Consider the following 21,267-nt stretch of genomic DNA (forward strand, 5'->3'; position numbering starts at 1 on the left):
AGGGAGGGCGCGTAAAGGCAGCTGGGGGGGGGGGAATCTCCTCGGGAGAGGTTGCTGACAGCTGTTTGAAGGATCGATTGGCGCCGTTGTTGTGATTGTTTTGTTTTGCAATCCTCTCCTTACCGCCCCCCGCCCACCCCGCTACCCCACTCCAGCCCTCCTTTCCGCGGAAAGGAAGGGATTTTTTTTTTGGGGGGGGGGCAGAGAGAAATTTCGGACCTGCTGGGATCCGAGCTGGACAAGGTAAGACGACCGCCCGCGCCAACTCCTCAGAAGAAGAACAAGCCGGGGGGGGGGAGGAGGAGGGAGGTGTTGTTTCCACGAGGCCCGGACACTTTCGCTCTCTTTTCTCCCGTCCGGCTGGTGGGTTTCTCTCCCCCCCCCCCAAACGTCACCCCGAGCCTAAGATAAGAAGTTTGCTTCTTTTCCTCCGCCGCTGCCCCCCAACGGCCGATCTGCAGCCTGTTGTCATCTGTCTCTGGGGCCAAAAAGGCTTCGGAGGGTGGAAGGGGGGGGGAGAGAAGACCGAGCCAGAGGTGTGGGTCTGGGGGCAGGGAGGGAAGGGGAAGCGGGGGGGGGGAGATATGACGCCTGTCCATCTCCCCTCCACCCCCCCCCCGAATCTCGGTTCTTGCTTAAGGAAGCCCACGCGGGGAATTTGGGAGCAGGTAAACCCCCTACGTGGCTCCCAATTCCTCGAGCAAAAGGGGGGGGGGAAGCGCGACTGTATTGCAGGTTGGTAGTCAAAGCGGTTTGTTTGCAGCGATCCAGTTAAAAGTTAAGAATTAAAGGGCGCGCGGTCCTTGGAGCGTTTTTTCCCCAGGCTTTGTTTTTTATTTTTATTTTTATTTTTTTGCTTCTAAACGAGTTTTGGGGAGAAAGTTCGCAGTTTTGATTTGATTTAATCCACTGGGACGGAAGGTTTCTCTTGATCTTTGGAAAGAAAGAACTTGAATTAAGTGCAGGGCACGCCACGCATGAATGAAGGGAAGAAAGGAAGAAAGAAAGAAAGAAAGAAAGAAAGAAAGAAAGAAAGAAAGAAAGAAAGAAAGAAAGAAAGAAAGAAAGAAAGAAAGAAAGAAAGAGAAAGGAAATAATCAATCAGTGGCATCAGACGGACAGAAGGGGGAAAGGCAGAGAAAGTGAATGGTCGCGATTGGGAGCAGTTTTACTTTTTTCTACCCAAAAGGCACCAGTTTGTTCAAATGCATCAACTGGAAGAGAGGGAGGGGGGGGTGAGAGAGCGAGAAGGAAGCAAATCAACCCCGAAGCCCTGATCTTGAACTTTAGGCATCGGGGTAGTTGGATTCCTGCTTCAGAAATAGTTGAATTGAAGAGGTCTAGATGGAAAAAAAAAAAAAAGAATTATTCAAGGTGTGGGATTAGAAGGCTTTTCTTCTTTGCATTCAGTGTGCTCTCCTCTACTGTTGTCTAGAATTATCTCGATTAATAGAACTTCTGAACCTTGAATGAAAACTTTGAAAAGTGGCACCTCTGAAAAGTGGGATTGGGGTGGGGGCAATTCGGAGGGTGTCCTTAAGGGGAAGGATAAACGCTTGAAAAGCGGCACATCTTCTGATAGCTCATCTATCCATTCTCAATATCTCTTTTGCCCAGTTCTTGGGCTTCAGGAAGAGGCCCAGATAAATCTGGACGGGCCTCGTCCTGCACTGAGCCTTTTTTCTATATGTGTGCAAGTATTCTTCTGTCCCGTCCAGCCATTTCTCTGAACACAGGGAGGCTGCTTTGAAGCACACTGTTGGTTCCTCCAGCACGTCTTCGCCCAAAGAGCGGATTTTTTATTTTATTTTTACTTTGCTTTATTTTGTTTATTGGCTGTCTCCCTGATGATCCAGCCAAAGTCTCAGGTGATGGTGAGAGGTTAGTGGGGTTTCTTCTGGAGGGAGGTAGAAGTAATTTTGCCCTGGAAGCTGAAAGCTCCACTTTTCTTTCTGTGTGCAATGGAGGCGCTGGGCCAAATGCACAAAGCCCCATGTGTAAAAAAAGATTCCAAGGCTTAATTCTTCTCCTGAAATTGACTTTGAAGTGGGTTTTCACCCCTGGAAGGCCCCTCTTTTCGGAGCATGCATTAAACATTAAAAATTGGTGGCACCCTTGTTGGTTTAAGTGCCTGCTGCTTAACAAAACATACAAGAGGCACTTTCTCAGTGCTCCCTTGCCTTGTGCCCTGGGCTTTGTGCCTCTTGAAGTTTTGTGAAGAGTTAATGATGTAAAACTGCTTCTGGGTGATTACCTGAACTCTTGTGGGGGGGGAAATGTTCTCAGGCTAGGAACATGTTGCCCTCCAGTTCTTGACTTTAGCCTCAGGTGAGCCAGAATAAGGTAGCTTTATCCACTAGGTTCATTTAGTTACTGAATTGGAGCTAGGAACTGAGATTGTTTATTTTTTCAGAGGAAACTTAATTTAGGATTTTATTAAGAGGAGATGACAAACGATACCAGGATTCTTAAGACATAACAGTTCAAAAACAAGAATTGCTATGAATCTAAACATGCACTTTTACATTTCAGACTTTGCATAATCTCTTCTCTTCTACAATTTCCCATAAACTTATCTTGGTTTTGGTTTTGGTGCTGTTTTGTTGTTGTTGGTAGTGGTGGTAATTTTGTTTTTACAATTGTACCGTGGGGTTTTTCTCTAAAGTCGACATGGGAAATCTGTGAATCTAAGGAGTATACATTTTGAAATAGCTGAAATCTCAGATGAGGCCTCTAGACAGGCAAATTGTGATATTGCATTATAATATTTAGTCTTATCATAATATTCTTATGGTGTATTATTTCTAATATAGCCTGTAGCAATCACATTAACTTTGCATTTTTTTCCCATCTGAATAAATTTAGGGCATATGCCAAAAGCAGCTACATTCTGAACAAGTGTTTACACTTTATTGTATTTATTTTCTTTGGTGTGGTATAAAAGGGGCCCTGTTGTTAGGCAATTCTCGCAGTTTTATCCCTTGACTGCACAGTATATAAAACTTAAAGAACAATTACTTCTTCCAAACCTAATCTTTTTTCTAACCAGTGAAATTTTGTTTTGGAAAAGATATATTAAATGTAAACTGTTAAGAGGCAACTTATAGATATGACGCTAGCTAATTTTGCATCTGTTTGCCAATAACCAAACCTACATTTTGTAAAAAGTCATGACTATTCACATGAGTTTTCATTAAAGAATTCAGGATTTTTCCACCACATTTTGTTTATAGATAAATATATTGTAAGAGATATATCTGTGTGACAGAGTAATTGTTCTTTTAATTACTGGGGCCTATTTAATCTAATTGTTTTTGTGAAGTCCACTGAAGAAGCATACTTCATTATAAAACACGCTTAAGCTCTTTTCTGTTTGTTTATTTGAAGGACTGTGATTTATTTTCAAACTAGCTGAATGAGACCAAAGCAACAACGATGTCTTGTTTTCTATTTTCTCTCTAGATCTTGGATGAGCATTACAATGTGAAATTCTGTGTTGATGCCAGCCAGCCAGATGTAGGAAATTGGCTAAAGTATATCAAATTTGCTGGATGCTACTATCAGCCTAATCTTGTTGCATGTCAGATCAGTGATCAGGTATGTAGTGAACATTTTCTGCACTTATTTTTAGCAGCGTTCCATGGGAGAAAACAAAATAGTAGCCAATCTCAAGTTGTCAATGTGTGCTAATGTAATTATTGGGTAGGGGGTGTGAGGAAGAGGAAACAGGTTAAAAGCAAAATATATTTTTACAAAAGCAATGTTACCCAAGTTAATGCACTTTTGGCTACATTTATTTTAAGAATGAAACATGGGATGCATATTATTTATACATATGTGAAGTTATCTGCTTTTCTGTGTCTTTAATATTTGCAAATTAATATGTAGCTAACCAGAATATTTAATTCTTAGTTTTAAACTTAGAAATATTTGACACACATCTCTGAAATGGAAAGCTTTTTTTTTTTTAAAGAAGAACTTTACCAATATAATTCAGATATCTGCTACCTATCAGTTTTGAGGCATTATTTTTTCTGGACATGGATAATTTTTCTCTCCATTATTAAACAAAAATGGTTTTACTTTTTTTCTTGATAATTTAGGAATGTCAAACACGATAGGAATTAAAAGTTAATTATATTTGTTCTGAGGGATAGAAATTCCTGAATGGTTTTATTTTGGAATGGGATAGTATTTGTCTTTGTGTCGTTGCTTCAGATACATAATTTAAACTGTGAATACAAAGTAATTTATAATTTTGCCCTTTTAAAAATTAATAGGACAAAATATTTGAGGTTGACTGATTTTCTTAAAAATTGTATTGGTATTTTTCATATTAATAAACTATCATTTTTATAGTAGAAAACAACCTGCTCCATTTTTATATATAAAAAATGAGTTTACAATCCTTAATATGCATTTCTTACGATAGTACGTGCTTACATACATACTTACCTGCAAGGCAGCATCAATTATCTCAATGGAAAATGCTTCTCAATAAATATATAGAGAATTGCTCTGTAAATAAGGTGTAGTTTTCATACATGTTATTTTATTTAATTACTTTGTTGTTTTATTTAATTACCTTGATACAACATGGTAAATAAAATCACAAGTAGGTACAAATCTTCAATAGATAACAGTTCTTGTGAATCAGATCCTTATTGTAGTCAGTTTGTTCTTATCTTCTCTGCTGTTTACAGCATCCCACAAATTCACAGAGCAAAATAACATATGCATTCTTTTAAATTTGTGGCCATCTATCTTTTTAAGCAGTGACCTCTTAAGCACAGCACCCCCCCCCCCACTAAATATATAGAGGAAGGTTGAACAAACAAAAAAACTGGGCCCTATCAGTTTTCTTGCCGACCACATGGTTCAAGTAAAGAAGCAATAAAAGGCCATTAGCAAATGAAATATACATTCAGAATGTTGCTGTCTGGTTGGCAAAGAAAAATGATCTATCCTGAGATTGTGCAGGCAATTGCAGAAAGGAAACGGCAGTGTTGTGCTCAATTTATTTTTACCTGTAGTAAAGGTTTAGCTGTGGGAAAAAAGAAGAAGGAAAATATAATAAATAAATCCAAATGGATTTAAGGGAGGGAGGGGGAGAATGCCTGGCTTAAGGCCTGCATCTTGATCATGTACTAAAAATAACAAAACATATGGCAGACTGAAAGAGAAACACATCTAGAATATGGAACAGTCGCTCCAACAGTTTCACCGAGATGGGAGTGGACATCATGCAACTCATTATTTTTCGATGTTTACATTTTTCACATTTGGTAATGGCATTTGTACTCTTGCCAACAACTCTTTTTTTAAAAAAAAAATCATGTTTATTTTATCTTGTGCCACTTGTAGTTCATATTTAGGTAACTGATCTTTCTTCAAACCTGTAAATAAATAGCTACTTGTTCTTTAGGCAGTATGCAGTGATAAAAGAAAAAAAATGACAGTCATGTCATACACATCTCTATATCCAGTTAACAATTATACATACATTTAATATTTGATACAATATATTTCAAACCAATATATTCATATATTAAACAGACTGGAGGATCCCATTTTAAGCTATACACTAAATGTTTATCCATAGAACGAGCTTCTCCTTCTGTTAAGAGATATTGAGTGTCAGGGAGCATACAAGGTTAATGCATTTTTATTACTATATTCCAACGCAAATATATATATGGGGATTTAGTAAACTATCATGAAACACCATAGGATTTTGATTTTATACAATGAAATGTCTGCTAGAACAGCTGAGGGTACTATTCACCATGTTGTCACCCACTCCATTCCTCCATAAGGAAGAACGGCTGCCAACTGGTGAATTAGCTCTCCTGATCACTTAATAATATATCTCAAGCAATGGGGGCATTCATTAACTGCTGAGATCAAGCGGAGGATACATGATTAGCGGTAACTGTGTTAATGTCTAATTAGCTCAAATTAACCTATAAAATTAGTAGGGAAACATTCTTCTTTATCAGGCATGAGAAGGAGTTATTTATCAGGTTTAATCAATAGAACGAACACTATTTTACTGGGCTTGAAAGTTGGAGAGACTGCAAATGTGACTTGTAAGGTGTTGGTGACATGACTTTCAAAATGTGTCTCAAAATCTAGCAGAAAGAGAAGGAAAGAAGGAAGGAAGGAGAAAATTAAGCATTGCTTTTGGACTTTATTTGTCAAAGTTCTTTGCCACTCTTCTCTGAGGTCATATTTCATCACTTTGGATCAACTTTACAAAAGAACAGGGTTCCTTCTTATAACTGCATAAATAAGCTGTACTAAGATGAACAACTTCAGAATAACAGGATGCAGTCAAAATATGTATGCTGAAAACAACTCATATTTCATTTGATTGAAAGTAGAGCAGGACTTTTAAGACTGGATGGGGGAGATTCGTTCTCCCTTTGCAGCAAAGTTGATCTAGAATTTCCCAGGTCTGTCCTATTATCTCCTGTCACGTCTAATAACTTTTAAAAGAGTGTAATTCAAGATGCTAACAAATAATGAATTCCAAACTCTGTGCAACTAGTTATTGCTGTTTTTGTATGCCCTAGGATATCAGGAATTCTTATAATGTACTTTAAAGGGGTTTTATCAGTTACATTTATATTTTCCAATCTGAAATCAGTTTGGAATTGATAGGAGGTTCAGCAATTTGCTAGAATTTTTCTTTTACTTGCTGCAGGAAGAAATTTGGCCTGTTTGGTTTCATACCAAGATTTAAGACATGACTGTGCCTCTCTTTTCAATAGCTTCAAGGTCCTATTGCTGCTAGTAGTTTATAACAAATTAATATCTAATGCAGGAATATATACTTCACATAATTATAAATCAGTAAGATAATGCAAATGTTTGTGTGTGCGTACATATAAGTGATGTTTTAAAAACTAATTGAAGGCAGCTATATTATTAGCTGAATTTGATATTTGGGAAGTTATAATATCGAGGAGCTGGTTTTGTCTGGCATAGTGAGAACATTCAAATATATTGCATTTAAATGTAAGATATCTGCTTCTCCAATGTTAGGGAAACATGGATATGGAAATTTACAGATTTTTAAAAGGTTATTCAATAATCACCCTGCATTTTACAAGTAGAAATCTCTCTTTTATTTATTAAAACAAAATTGTTGCCATCCAGCATGTGAAACAAATAAATATAATGTTGAAGTGACAAACACAAAAATGCAGATTCAAAAGAACTGATGCTAAGCGAAAAATTGTTTATTAATAAGAAAGCTCTGGTACATCTTGAATGTATGCATGCTTAATCAGCCTCAGGTTGGAGAAAATCCATTGAATTCCAGAACTGTGCGATTGTAAATGTGCTTACTAGGGAATAATTCTTACTGAATGCAGCAGAAAGAGCCTATTTCTCTGTAAATTTTTAGATGCCATGTAAATGTAACAACAATGGCAACCTCATTTAAAAAGATAACAGTATGTTTCGTCAACATAATCAACAGTTGACTAGTTTTTGAAACAGTCAGAGGGTCTATTATATTTTAGATATTAAAAGCATGTATATATCTACTTAAGGCTCCATTTTGTCGTAAAACAGAAGGTGCATCTTTAGTGCTTATACCAGAATTAGACTACCTTAGGAACTTTTTTTCTGATTTGCATTACAAAAGTCATGTTTTGCTATATCTTACTATACTCTGGAAATAAACACAATAATTATTATATATTTACTCAAGCACACGGCATCTATTATATATACATTTTTTTCAAACAAACTTTCCTAGACCTTTTAAATATACATCAAATTTTTTTAAATGTTGTAAAAGTTTAAAGTTTTTTACACTTATATATAAGCTCAGCAACAGGACTCATCTCTTTAAGTAATAATTTTCATGTTACTGAAGATACACTGAAGCTTAACTTGGTGAATTTATATTGATATCAATTTCCTTTAGAGTTCAGGTTTGTCAAACTTTTTTTATATCCAAACTTTTTCAGGGACGTCCATTAAAAAAAAGAAGAAACTTTCATCCCAAACTTAAAAAAAAATATTACCCAGATGCTAGTGTTGTTATTTAAACCCAATTATTTCAGTTGATTTAATAACTACTAACACAGATTTACGACCTGACAATTCTGCAGTTCTCTAACTGTTTTAACTGTTTTATAGATAAGATTGAGAGCCAATTGATACACCTCTTACAAGACTTAAAAAATGGAACTGGGCCACTGCTGAAAAGTGTATATTTGAATATACATAAAAACTATACATTTAGAAAGAACTATTATTACATTTTAATTTATAACATAAATAGGAAGATTACAAATTTATACATAGGTACTCCTTCTGATAAAGGATGCATTAATACAGAAGATTCTCATTCCCATTTTTATAGCCCCTTAAATAAAATAAGATACATTGTGCAGGTTTTTTTTTTGGACAATGCTATTGTACTTGGAAACTGATTGAAAACTGATTAAAAAGAGAAGCAACCTGGAATTAAGGAGAAACTTCCTAACAGTGAGGACAATTAACCAGTGGAACAGCTTGCCTTCAGAAATCATGGGTGCTCCATCCTTGGAGGTTTTTAAGACAAGACTAGACAGTCACTTGTCTGAGATGGTATAGGTTCTCCTGCTTGAGCAGGGGGCTGGACTAGAAGACCTCCAAGGTCCCTTCCAGCTCTATTCTATTCTATTCTATTCTATTCTATTCTATTCTATTCTATTCTATTCTATTCTATTCTATTCTATTTGGTAAGTGAGGATAGCTTTCAATGCTTTTCCAACAGTGAAACTGAATTTCATTGCTGCTTTTCAAAGTAACTCTCATGGGATGGTCACTCTTTGGTGTAGCAATCAACAGAGTCTCCATGTTCAGAAATCAATGGGAACTTACAGAAATCCACATTCTACTCACTTTCTTAAATTTGTGGGTTTGGCTTTTCCTGCTGTTCTTGTCTTATACCTTCTATCCTCTGAACATACTAACAAGAAGAGGATAAGGAAATCAAACAATGATCTTTATACTTCCCAAAGAGGTGCTACAAGGACCTAGAGGGGTAGTGTGAGCCATATGGTTTTCCTTGCCAATAAAATTCACTAACTCTGGGACTGACCCTAGAAAAGCAGCATATAGTCCTATCTTGGAGTGTTCCTTCCCTTAAATTATTTGACAGAAATATTGTTTTCTTTGTGTAAAGAAACAGAGTTACAAATGTTCGTTGTTTAGCAAGCCAAACATGATTTGAAAACAGAGTATTGACACAAGAATTTAAGGCTGGAATTGGCTACCAAGTTATTCCTTCTCTGATTCTTTGAATTATGCACATATATAGCAGTCTTTTCTTACTTATCAACAATGATTCTGTGCTCATTGAGAGCCAAAGCAAGCTTTCTAGAAAGCTTGCAGAGATGAGGGCTGAAGGATACCAGATGCCAGCCAATTCCAGAGGCCATACCCAACTACAAAAAAAATTGCCTTTCTTGTACTGGTCAATTTTATAGCCCTCAAAATGGAGTAGTGAAAATCCCATCCATTACTGACTGAAACATGCATGCAGTTGATACAAGTGAAAGCAGACCTTCATACTTCAGTGAAAAGCTAGATTATCTAGTGCCCTCCAAATAATTTGGACTTTAGTAACCATAATCCTTGATAACACTGTCCAGGATTTTATATTAAGGCATATAAAGGACACCATATAATTTACTCCTGCTTTATAGAGGTTTTTGAGGATCAAGTTCACAGGTCTTGTATTGGATTTTTGTGGAAGAATTCCTTTCCTAAAATGAAAATATTTTTTTCAACAAATCATGTAATTGCAAATCCTACTAATACACATTGATAATATTTGGAGAGCTAAACTTTAATAAGCATAGCCATATAGGCCCAATGCTGACATAAGCATTAAGAAATGTGTTGATGGGAGGTTATCTAAAAATCTGTAAACATTTAAGATTTAATAGAGGAGATTTAAGACACCAAAAGTGGAAATGGTAAACTGTAATTCATTTACTGTTTTCTGCAAATCCTTACCTTTTCTCTTTGAAAACACAATTAGAATAACAGAGGAAAATTCACTTTGAATTCTACCCAAGGTTGCATTCTGTCACTAAAGTCTTCCAAGAAAATCTAATTGATAAGCACTCCCTTTCTTAAACACTCCTTTTTTCTTGAGGGGAAAGTTTGTTAACAGAGCTTTATCATACTATATAAAGATGGATATCTGTGTCTGAGGGGTTGCCACAAAGAAGAGGGAGTCAAGCTATTCTCCAAAGCACCTGAGGGCAGGACAAGAAGCAATGGATGGAAACTAGTCAAGGAGAGAAGCAACCTAGAACTAAGGAGAAATATCCTGACAGTTAGAACAATTAACCACTGAACAACTTGACTCCAAAAGTCAAGTTTGGAAGTTTTTAAGAAGAGATTGGACAATCATTTGTCTGAGATGGTATAGGGTTTCCTGCCTGAGCAGGGGGTTGGACTAGAAGACCTCCAAGGTCCCTTCCAACTTTACTACTACTACTACTACTACTACTACTACTACTACTACTACTACTATTATTATTATTATTATTATTATTATTATCAAAAGTCATAATTACTATTCATTGTATTGTTTCTCAAAAACTTAGCAAGCGACTCAAAGTTTAGAGGAAAGAGACGAAGAAGAATTAGAAAATAATCCATCTGTGATAACTTAAAAATGTGAATCTGTGCTGTCCTACAGCACACAAAGGTGAACAAAGCTCATCTCTGAATACACATATAAAATAGCCTTCTCCAATCTGATCATCTTCCATACAGTATGTAGATCTCAATTTCCAGAATTTACACCAATGGAATGCTGGCTGGGGAGTTGAAGTCTACACTTCAGTTCAGACTTGAATTTATTTGTTGACCATTTAAGTGTGCATTGGAGTGTGGCCTTAGCCACTACAATTACATATAGTAAGTAGCCAAGTAGGAGACAAAAGAATTGTATCCTAGAACTATTTAACAAAGAAGGAATGAATATTTCCAAATATTAATTTTTTCAACACAATTGACAATTAAAGCCTTTATGATACAATAAATGCCGCCTTTACTATCTTTGTTTAGATTCTCTGCAAAGTTTGCTTGTGCAACCGCTCCTTAGTCCAGCGATTATTCACAATTGTTGTGAAGATTAATTGGCTCTGAATGTGTGGAGTATAAATATTAAAAACTGAAAAGAGGAAATCATTAAAAGAAAATGTATAACAAGCTCATGAATCATATCCAGAAGTGCAATCAGAACAAAGAAATAGAAAATCATACACTCTATTGTTTTCATTACATTAAGTAATTTCTGGCACCTCCAACTCTACCTGTGATTGGTCAGTTCTGAACTCCTAGATCCTACAGACTTTTAAGTAAAATTCCAATGGTTTTAAACTTTAGCTGCTTCAACTACATTGGGCAGGTTTAATGGTAAGTCATTGTGGGAAATGGGGTCTAAAACATCAGAAAGATTGCTTATCTCTGAAGAGAAGACCATCTTTCCCATTTCTGCCCCTTCATTATATCTCAATCAAACAGAAGCATATCATTGACTAAAACATTTATTTCACTAAATCCCAACAAAGAGCCTTCTGAAAAATTTATGGTGGTGTTATTGGTTGCCTTGCAGTGTTACCAATATCCACTGGAGAATTATAAAATCTCAGCTTTTCTTAGAAATATCTACTTTTTTCAGTTGTTATGGTGGCAATTCTAATCTGATTTTCAATTTCTAGTATTTTATAGTTTAAGTGTTTTATCTTGCTGTTTTGATTATGTGCAATTTTTAAAGCACAGTATAAACTGTTTTTCAAAGGACTTAACAGCCACGTTTGGAGAAGGTGTGGTTTAGAAACTGGTAATGGCTGTATAGATGTGTATCTGGCTAAGTGTTTACCTGTGCACAGTGCATTCGAGGCAGATTAGATGGCTGTTGTTGGGGTCAGTTTGATGCATAAATATGCCAATGTCATATTGTAACTAAGAGGAAAGTTTTCTCTTCCTCCTACATAATTTCTAGACAATGAGCTACAGTGCAGATACAAACCAGTCTGATCATGCTCCCAAAAGTGGTTGTAGCAAAATTTTAATTTCTGAGACAGTACAGTAGGACTTCCTTGACTTAGAACAGTGTTCCTCCTCATTCTGTGTCCTGGATATGAGCGAAACTACAGAATCCACTGGTTTGCTAGATATTTCAACATTCATTGTACAATGCCAACCAGCCTAACTCCTTTGGAAATTCATAAGCAAGGAAGTAATCAAAGGACAAACAAAAGCAAAGACCTGATTCACACATTGCATTTAATTATATTTTGTTGAAACAGCCACAATGGCTGGGCTTACCCAATGTGTATCCAGTATAAACCATGGCTTGCAGATCACACAACAGAACTTGTCATTCCAAAATCAAACATAGGTAGTCCTTGACTTACAACAGTTCATTTAGTGACTGTTCAAAGTCACAATGGAACTGAAAAAAAAGTGCCATTATGACCATTTTTCATACTTAAGACTGTTGCAACATCCCCACGGTCACATGAACAAAATTTGGATGCTTGGGAACTGGTTGATATTTGTGATGGTCACAGTGTCCCAGGGTTATGTAATCCCCTTTTGCGATCTTCTGACAAGCAAAGTTAATGGGGAAGCAAGATGCACTTAACAACCATGTTTCTAACTTAACAACTGTCACGATTAACTCAACAAATGTGGCAAGAAAAGTTGTAAAATGGGGCAAATGTCACTTAACAAATGTCTCACTTAGCAACAGAAATTTTGAGCTCAGTTGTGGTTGTAAGTTGATGACTATCTCTGTTTCATATCTTGATGAGTAATTTTCTATCTGGAGAAAATATAGAAACGGATCTTTATAACTAGGGTATCAATTAAGATCTAGTGCAGGCTTCCATCAGTTGCTTGCAATAAGGGATCAATTTTATGAAATAATTCTGAATGAATCTTTTATATTCTCTTTTCTTCTTGTTTTTCTTGTGTTGCTTTGATTCCGTTCTAAATGTTGTTTTGAACATGGGATTTGAAAGATGTTAGGATCCCATGTTGTACATGCAGCCCACTTGGCTTGGCATCCAGAATTCCCTGTTGCTGGTGGGAAAACAAATATTAAGTATTCTTTGGATTTGAAAAAAAATATTCTTGGAAAATGTGTATCATTCCTCCTGGGGATAGAAGAAACCTAAATATCTTCTTGCCCTAGCAAAGGAGAAGGTATGCCTTCAGCACTGGGACAGTGTCCTTTTGCATGTGAGGGCATAAAGTACTGTAATTTAGGAGTTTGCGATAGATACAGTGGTGGCAAAATTCTATAAAGGCCGATTTGCTCTTAAACACATAAAGGAAATTCAGAACTGGGGCCTGAGGTTTTTAAATATTGATTTACCCTCAACAGCATACAGGGTGAAGATCTTCAGAATTAAAACAAAAAACAAAAGATGGGCATGAATGATACGAAGTTCTGCCCACTGCTTTTTTTTTTCTTGTTTGATTTGCCCAGCAACAGTCACATCTCAGAACACAAAATAATAGAACAAAACAACAGAGTTGGCAGGGATCTGGGAGGTCTTCTAATCCAATTCCTTGCACAAGCAAGAGACCCTACACCATTCTGAACAAATGGCTGTCCAGTCTCTTAAAAACCTCTAATGATGAAGCACCACAACTTCTAAAGGAAAGCGGTTCCATTGGTTAATTGTTCTCACTGACAGGAAATTTCTCCTTAGTCCTAGGTTGGTTCTCTCCTTAATTAGTTTCCATCCATTGCTTTTGTCCTTCCTTTTGGTGCTTTGGAAAATAGGTGACCCCTTCTTCTTTGTTGCAGCCCCTCAAATATTGGAACACTACTATCATGTCATCCCTAGTCCTTTTTTTCCACTAGACTACAGCCCGCGATTCGTCTTTGTTGTTTTCCTTTACACTCTTTCCAGAGTCTCAACATCTTTTTTTTATATTGTGGTGACCAAAACTGGATGCAATATTCCAAGCCTATTCCAAGGCATTATAAATTGGTACTAACCCTTCATGTAATCTTGATTCTATCCCTCTATTAATGCAATCCCTCTAGGATTGCATTGGCTTTTTTGGCAAATGCAGCACACTGCTTGTTCATATTTAAGTGATTGTCTACTAGGACACCAAGATCCCTCACACAGTACTGCTATTGATCCAGGTTCCACCTATTCTATATTTGTATATTTGGTTTTTCTTGCCTAACCTTACTTTTCTCACCATCGAATTTCATTTTGTTCAAGGTCCTTCTGGATCTTAAGCCTAACGTCTGGTGTGTTGGCCATTCTTGCCAGCTTGGTGTCCTCTGCAAATTTGACGAGTTTGCCTTCTATCCCCTCCTTTAAATTGTATATAAAGATATTAAAGAGTACTGAGCCTAAGACAGAACCTTGCAGTACCCCACTACTTACTTCCCTCCATGTAGATGTAAGGACTACAGGTTGATTGTGTCTTAAACTAATTTCCAAGTTGATTACTTGCAGTGTTTGGAGAAGGAAACTTAACGTCCCTGTCTGTTACAGAAAGATATGAGCTTAAGTAAAGGAGAAATTATGCTGTCCCCTTTTATCAATTTTTAAACATTTGGAATAAATGCAGCAGAGGACCAGTTTGGGTAGAGCTAAATCGAAAGAATATATTTGTGAGTTCTTGGGCCAACTTTCTGTTACAGGCAGGATTCACAGTGCTGTTGAAATCCTATCCCTGTGATGACATTAAGATCCCCGTAGCCTTCTGGGCTGTATGTCTGGTGGACTGATTCTTCTACCCTTACCTCAGGAAAAGGAAGGATCAAATACAGTCTCATTCTCCACTGAGATCTGTTTCCTTGTTTCTTAATGATAGCACCAGAGAACAGCATGTACTAGAAAACAATTTAGCCCATTGCACTGAGCCAGTTCTTTTTTCTTTCCTGTCCAGGATTTGTTAAGTGTAAAATGGGCTGCCCTAGGGAGGCTTAAAGACACAATTCCCTCAGCTCAAATTAATTTTGCATTCTGAATGGACAAGGAAGTGGGAGTGTTAACACTATTATCATCTCTCTCTCTGTCTTTCGTCTCATACCCCAAGCCCTGAGAAGCTGATGCCACTTTTAAGCCACAAATGAATATCACAGGAGAGACAGCAAGGAAGCAAGATGTGTTCCCATTGTTGCTAGGTTTGTGTTTGCATTATAAATATAAGACCCAAAAGGAAAAGAAAGGGAGCAGTGTACTCTAGCTTTCAGGTATGAGAGGCATTTCTTCCTTTGGAGGAAAAATAAATAAAAAGCAATTGCTTTTCTATCAAATGAAGTGAAAATGATTTTAAAATGGCAAAGGAATGTTTAGCCCAGTGCAAGGAAAGGGAAATTTTGAGACCGGGACCTGTTGAGTTTTGTCTCAGTGAAGCTCTGCATTAAATGGTGCCCAGGCTAATAGATGAATTTCCTGAAGATGGCAGAGATGCATACCAGCATTCTCAAAACAGCTCTCTCAACAAGATTAAAAAGGTGAGTTAGACGAGAGAACATGGAAATTCTTTGCTACATTAAGCAGGATTTTCCTGAGACATGAAAACGAATTGCCACTTAGCTCAGCCAGCAGAGTGAGATAAAAGTATATAAAAGAATTCAGAAATATATTCTAGAATTTCCTTAGAGCAGCATAATAATAATAAAAAAAATACCAGAAAACATCAACACAAGCAAATCTCTTTAGTCTGGTGTACATGTCACAGTGTCGTACATCCTCTCCTTTCTCCTTTGAGATGGTTCAGGAAGATAATTTTTCTCTGCTATTGAATTTATTATAACTTCCTGAATAGGCTGAAGGTCTTTCATAATTCACGCTTCTGCCCTTCTTTACTCATGCTAAATATAGTCGCTGATGCTTAAACAAAACTCACAGGGCTTAACTAGGAAAAATTAACTGCAAAGGTTTCTCCAATTTTTTGTGGCAACGAAAGCGTATTCTCTATTTTCTTCTTGCTTTTAAATTTCTCTCTCTCTGTGCTGCATTTACAATTTATTGTTGTATTCTCCATCTTAACTCTGTAGAATTATTACACATGAATGTCCTTAAGGAATAGTCATGATAATTGCATCCTTCAAGTACAGAATTTTGGAAATTAAGGTTTTGTTTTTTTGTTTTTAAAAGCAAGATTCTAATCTTTAAATCGGGTTTAAAATGGAATATTGGAAACTGGATGTCTATTACGTCTGAGAGTAAATCGATAGAACATTTGTAGCTCAGAGTTTAACTGTAGGGTCCTTGGTGCTCACTGAACTTGATGATGTATCTAGTTTGGTAATGAAATATCTGCAAGAAAACAACCAAGGCCAGAGAACACCAAAGGGCTCCACTGAGAGAAAATGCCTGCTATATTGGAAAAGAATATGAAAGAATCTCCAAAATTCTTAAATTAAGCTTCTTAATTAAGAATTTTTAAAAAGTAAGCTGCTTAAAAAAGCAAGATTCTAGCCCTTAAATCAAATTTGAAATGGAATCATAGAAATTGAATGTCTTGTAAATCTGAAAGTAAATGCCTGCCTGTCTAAAGAAGATTATGGAAGAATTTCTAAAATTCTGGGACTCCATTTATCCACAGTCGGAGATAAAGTGTTGTTTTGGGACAATAGTGAATCATCTCAAGAATTGCTGTTATGTCCATATTTCTCTAAAAGAAGAGAATAAAATTATCCATAAAGTGACAAAAACCCATAATAGAATCTAGGAACTGGTAGACTTATTTTACTTTGGCTAGAAGTATTCATGAGTAGCATTGGGTAAAAATGGGATTTATGGAGAATAATAGCAAGACAGAAACCATTGCTTATGAAAAAGAATATTGATTCTCTTCCCAAGTTTTTGAAGAAGCACCTGGATACTTCTAGAGGGACAGATCATGAATATGGAAATGTTCAAGCCACATTATTCTATCTGCTAGAAACTGAGCATTGTGTTTCACAATAAGAACCTCTTAGCAACTCTTAAGAGATGGAAATTCCTTGACTTTGGGATACTTTAAGTCTCAAGACCTGAATGACATGTCATAATTGAACAAAGCATGACATCTGCTTTGTATGAGAAATTTCTATATGAGAATATCAGACCTTTCGTCCATCAGCCAAATTTGGAGCACAAGTAGGTTGTGCATCAGGATAGTGATGCCAGTAATGTAAGCAAATATACAAAAATAAAATTCAGTGAAAAGGGGGAAAGAACAGTAGTTTAGAACAAATAAGTCAAAATCCAAGTCCAAAACCTATTTTAGCAAAACCTGCAGTTACCAGTTCACCCTAGAAAACTTTCGAATATTATAAAGTTAAAGACATGGAAGAATGAGAATTTTTATACAACAATATGGTCAATAGATATCATCAATTGCAATTAAAGAAAGAGCAATCAGTTGATTTTAAAAGGTTGATTTCTTTTTCACACTGGAACACTACATGTCTGATGACTCATCTACTGTAATGAAAATAAATAAAAGAAGGACCATACTTCAGTGTTAATTATACAGCGAGATTCCCTTTATATATTATTGTGACTTACATGAACCATTGATGAAATTAAGTGAGTAATGTCTTCAAACATGCAGAAATACTAAAAAAAGAGACAAATACTTTTTCATGTAAAAAAAGAACAGACAGAGAATGTATTGGACCGTATATTTTCTATTGATTTTCTGATATCTGTATTGATTTATTTGATGTGGATTTTAGGCCCATTAAGTTGTAATTGGCAAAGTCATTTTTAATTCAGTTATGCTGAATAGGTTTTTGTATTATTTTGTATGCCAAAAAAATAGTAAGTCCTGGGAATTACTTTCAGGGAATGGAGGAAATAAATTTCATTCTTCTGTGGCCAGCATGGAAATGTATTTTTTTTATTAGACAGTTTCACAAACCTTGCTCAGTTAGAGGCCTACGATGTTAGGGTTAGTTGTAGAATTATAGATGGTTATTTATATAACCATTGCTTAAGGATCTATTCTGTCCTTAAAGCGAAACAGGGAATAAATTATCTGTTTCCATCTCCTTGATAGGAAGAATCTGATAACTTCTTGTTTCCTAATACTAATCATATGGGTCATAACAATTTGTCATGAGATCCACAGTTGAAATTGTTCCTTCTATCTTACTAGAGCAGGGGTAGGCAACCTTGGCTCTTTTATGACTCGTGGACTTCAACTCCCAGAATTCCTGAGCCAGCCATTGCCTACCCCTGTATTAGAGCAATGTTTTAATGTTTACAACTAAAAAAGATTTAAAGTTGCCATTCACCATACTAGTTCTTCCCTTCTGAGATCACTAGCTGGTACTGTTTGAAGAAAATCACTTTATTGTGCAGCTCTAAATGGCTCAGAAATAAAGAAAAAAGAACATGTTTTTTTAACTTACTTGAACCTTTTTTGATATTACATCTTTGAAAGTTTGTTCTTAAAAATTTGCAGTTTAAAAAAACTTGTGGTTTGGTAGTAATTAAAATTTAATTTGGGAAAAGACTGGATAAAAATGCATGAAAATGAAGTGAAAAACTACTTGCAAAAATTGTCTACACTTGATAAAATTGCAAACAAGATGAATATGGAATAACATGCAGCAGAAAACATACAACCGTAGTGTGATTAAAAAAAATCATTTTGGTGTTTTTATTAAAAGACATCTTACATATGACAAAATGAACTTGACATATTCTGAGAAATGAGAAGACTAAAACTTGATCTGTTCTCCAACTGAAAAACTGAAAGACAAATTTACAGATTTGCCCATTCCTTCCAGAGCAGTTCATGTAGATTTTTGCACAAAAAAAGAGCAACCAGCTACAATTTTCACTCTCAGCAGCATAGCAGAAGGGTCCACAAGCAGCACTGTCAGATAAGACAGTTGTTCAATAGTGAAACACTTGCTTTACACACTTGTGGAAGGTCAGAAGGTCAATTCTTGATGGACCAGAGAAACATCTGCCTGAAATCCTGGCAGCTGTGCCAACCAGATTTGAAAATACAAGCCTAGATGGTTGTGTGTTCCTAAAGCTTGAAGAATAAGAAAGCAACAATAAGTGATGATATTGATGACCATGTGAATTGGTTTGTGATAGATGAATAATCAGTATAGACAGACATTTTTCTTTGCCCAAGGTCAGCTCCAAACACAATGACTTTAGGCACACTGTTGTTTACCCAGCACTATAAGCTTTGGCTTTTAACCTTTGGGAATTGACTTGAAGCCACAGGAAGGACTAAAGGAAGCCATCAGATCTATTGTATGCAACCTGTGCATTTTGCCCTCATTCTTCCCACCTTTGGAAGTCAGCCACTCAATCGTATCCTCGGCTCATCAGCGCATAACTTTTCTCTTTCAAATGCACCGAGGCCATTAGGTTTCTGGAGAAAAGTCAGATTTAAATACATTTATCTTAATAAATGGAAAAGCAAGTGTTGCTTAAAGCAAATATTCAGTGCATGCAAGGTTGACATCGAATTTATTTTCAAGACTTAAAAGCTGGCCTTACTTAAATCTGTCTCAGCCTTGGATCAAATGAATGTGGCCGTCCCAACCTGGCCCCCAGTGACTCAAAGTCCACATCACCCATTCACAGCCTCATTTGTCACAATTGGCAGTATCTGCTCATGAGAAAATGATTAGAGGAGCTAGGCCTGTGCGGAGCTGGCTCGAGGTGCGTGGGGACGCATGCTCAAGGACTCTCCTTACTCTCGCAAGCCTTCTCCATTTGAATCCCATTTTTTAATAAGCCAAATCAATTCCAGGTTAAAGCTGAGAATGAGTTTTGAGCTCATTTAACACAGCGCTCATGTGTTTTGTGTTCAGTTGTCTTTGCAAAAATGTGGTGTGTGAACCTCAAAGCATTGCTTGCTCTTTCTTTGGCTCGCATCCATTATGGAAACAGATTCTGGATATTACTCTGAAAAGCAGTAATAATAATAAAAAAATAACTATAACAGTTGGGGAGGAAAGTACATTATTTGGGGGGAGGGGAAATGGTTGGCCTTTCCCTGCATAGAAACTTCAGCTCTGATCATCCCCTGAAAATGAGGTCAATGGAATTTACAATCCATCATGTCTGAAAATGCTAGGTGGGGAAGTCTGTATTAACTGGGTTGCTTCTTGGAGAGAAAGGTTGAGGAGTGGAAGGAGAAAGAGGGAAGGAGGGGTTGTTTGCATGTAGAGTTTCTGCCCAGATAGAAAATGCATGAACTGAAAGGAGATGTGAAGGAAGATTTTCCTATATCTCTTTCCTTAGTGATATCTGCTCCACAATCACCCTTCTTTGAAGGGCATCTTCAAGGGTCCTTGATACTCTCTGAGTATGGTTATTTTCTTGCAGGTGATTCATTACCTTGCTCAATAGTAGTAACTGTGAGAGGGACCTCGGAATCCTAGAGGACAATCACTTAAATATGAGCCAGCCGTGTGCTGCAGCTGCCAAAAAGGCCAACACAGTGCTAGGCTGCATTAACAGAGGGATAGAATCAAGATCACGTGAAGTATTAATACCACTCTACAATGCCTTGGTAAAGCCACACTTGGAATACTGCATCCAGTTTTGGTCACCACGATGTAAAAAAGATGCTGAGACTCTAGAAAGAGTACAGAGAAGAGCAACAAAGATGATTAGGGGACTGGAGGCTAAAACATATAAGGAACGGCTGCTGGAATTGGGTATGTCTAGTTTAATGAAGAGAAGGTCGAGGGGGGACATGATAGCAGTGTTCCAATATCTTAGGGGCTGCCACAAAGAAGAGGGAGTCAGGCTATTCTCCAAAGCGCCTGAAGGCAAGACAAGAAGCAACGGATGGAAACTAACCAAAGAGAGAAGCAACCTAGAACTAAGGAGAAACTTCCTGACAGTTAGAACAATTAACCAGTGGAACAACCTGCCTCCAGAAGTGGTGAATGCGCCAACACTGGAAGTTTTTAAGAAGAGACTGGACAGCCATTTGTCCAAAATGGTATAGGGTTACCTGCCTGAGCAGGAGGTTGGACTAGATGACCTGAGAGGTCCCTTCCAACTTTATTATTATTATTATTATTATTATTATTATTATTATTATTATTATTATTATTATTATTATTATTATTATTATTATTATTATTATTATTATTATATAATTAGGTAACATCATCAGTGCTAAAAACGATGGACTAGCACTGATGATATTACCTAGTTTGAGTAATGAAAAATCTAAAGAAAACAACCAAGCTCAGAGAGCACCAAGGACCCCTTATTT

At 36.7% G+C, this 21,267-nt stretch overlaps 1 protein-coding gene across 1 annotated transcript in view; it reads left to right on the top strand.

Moving 5' to 3' along the window:
- Positions 1 to 222: 222 nt before the first annotated feature.
- Positions 223 to 21,267, top strand: part of MECOM (MDS1 and EVI1 complex locus) — a 77,712-nt gene continuing 56,667 nt past the window's right edge. The window contains exons 1-2 of the mRNA XM_015821288.1: positions 223 to 243; positions 3,463 to 3,597. The gene's annotated coding sequence lies outside the window, so the exon portion shown is untranslated. The remainder of the gene's footprint in view (positions 244 to 3,462; positions 3,598 to 21,267) is intronic.

Source organism: Protobothrops mucrosquamatus, unplaced genomic scaffold (genome assembly GCF_001527695.2).
Source record: "Protobothrops mucrosquamatus isolate PMUCROS unplaced genomic scaffold, P.Mucros_1.0 scaffold1296, whole genome shotgun sequence".
NCBI classification, from domain to species: domain Eukaryota; kingdom Metazoa; phylum Chordata; class Lepidosauria; order Squamata; family Viperidae; genus Protobothrops; species Protobothrops mucrosquamatus.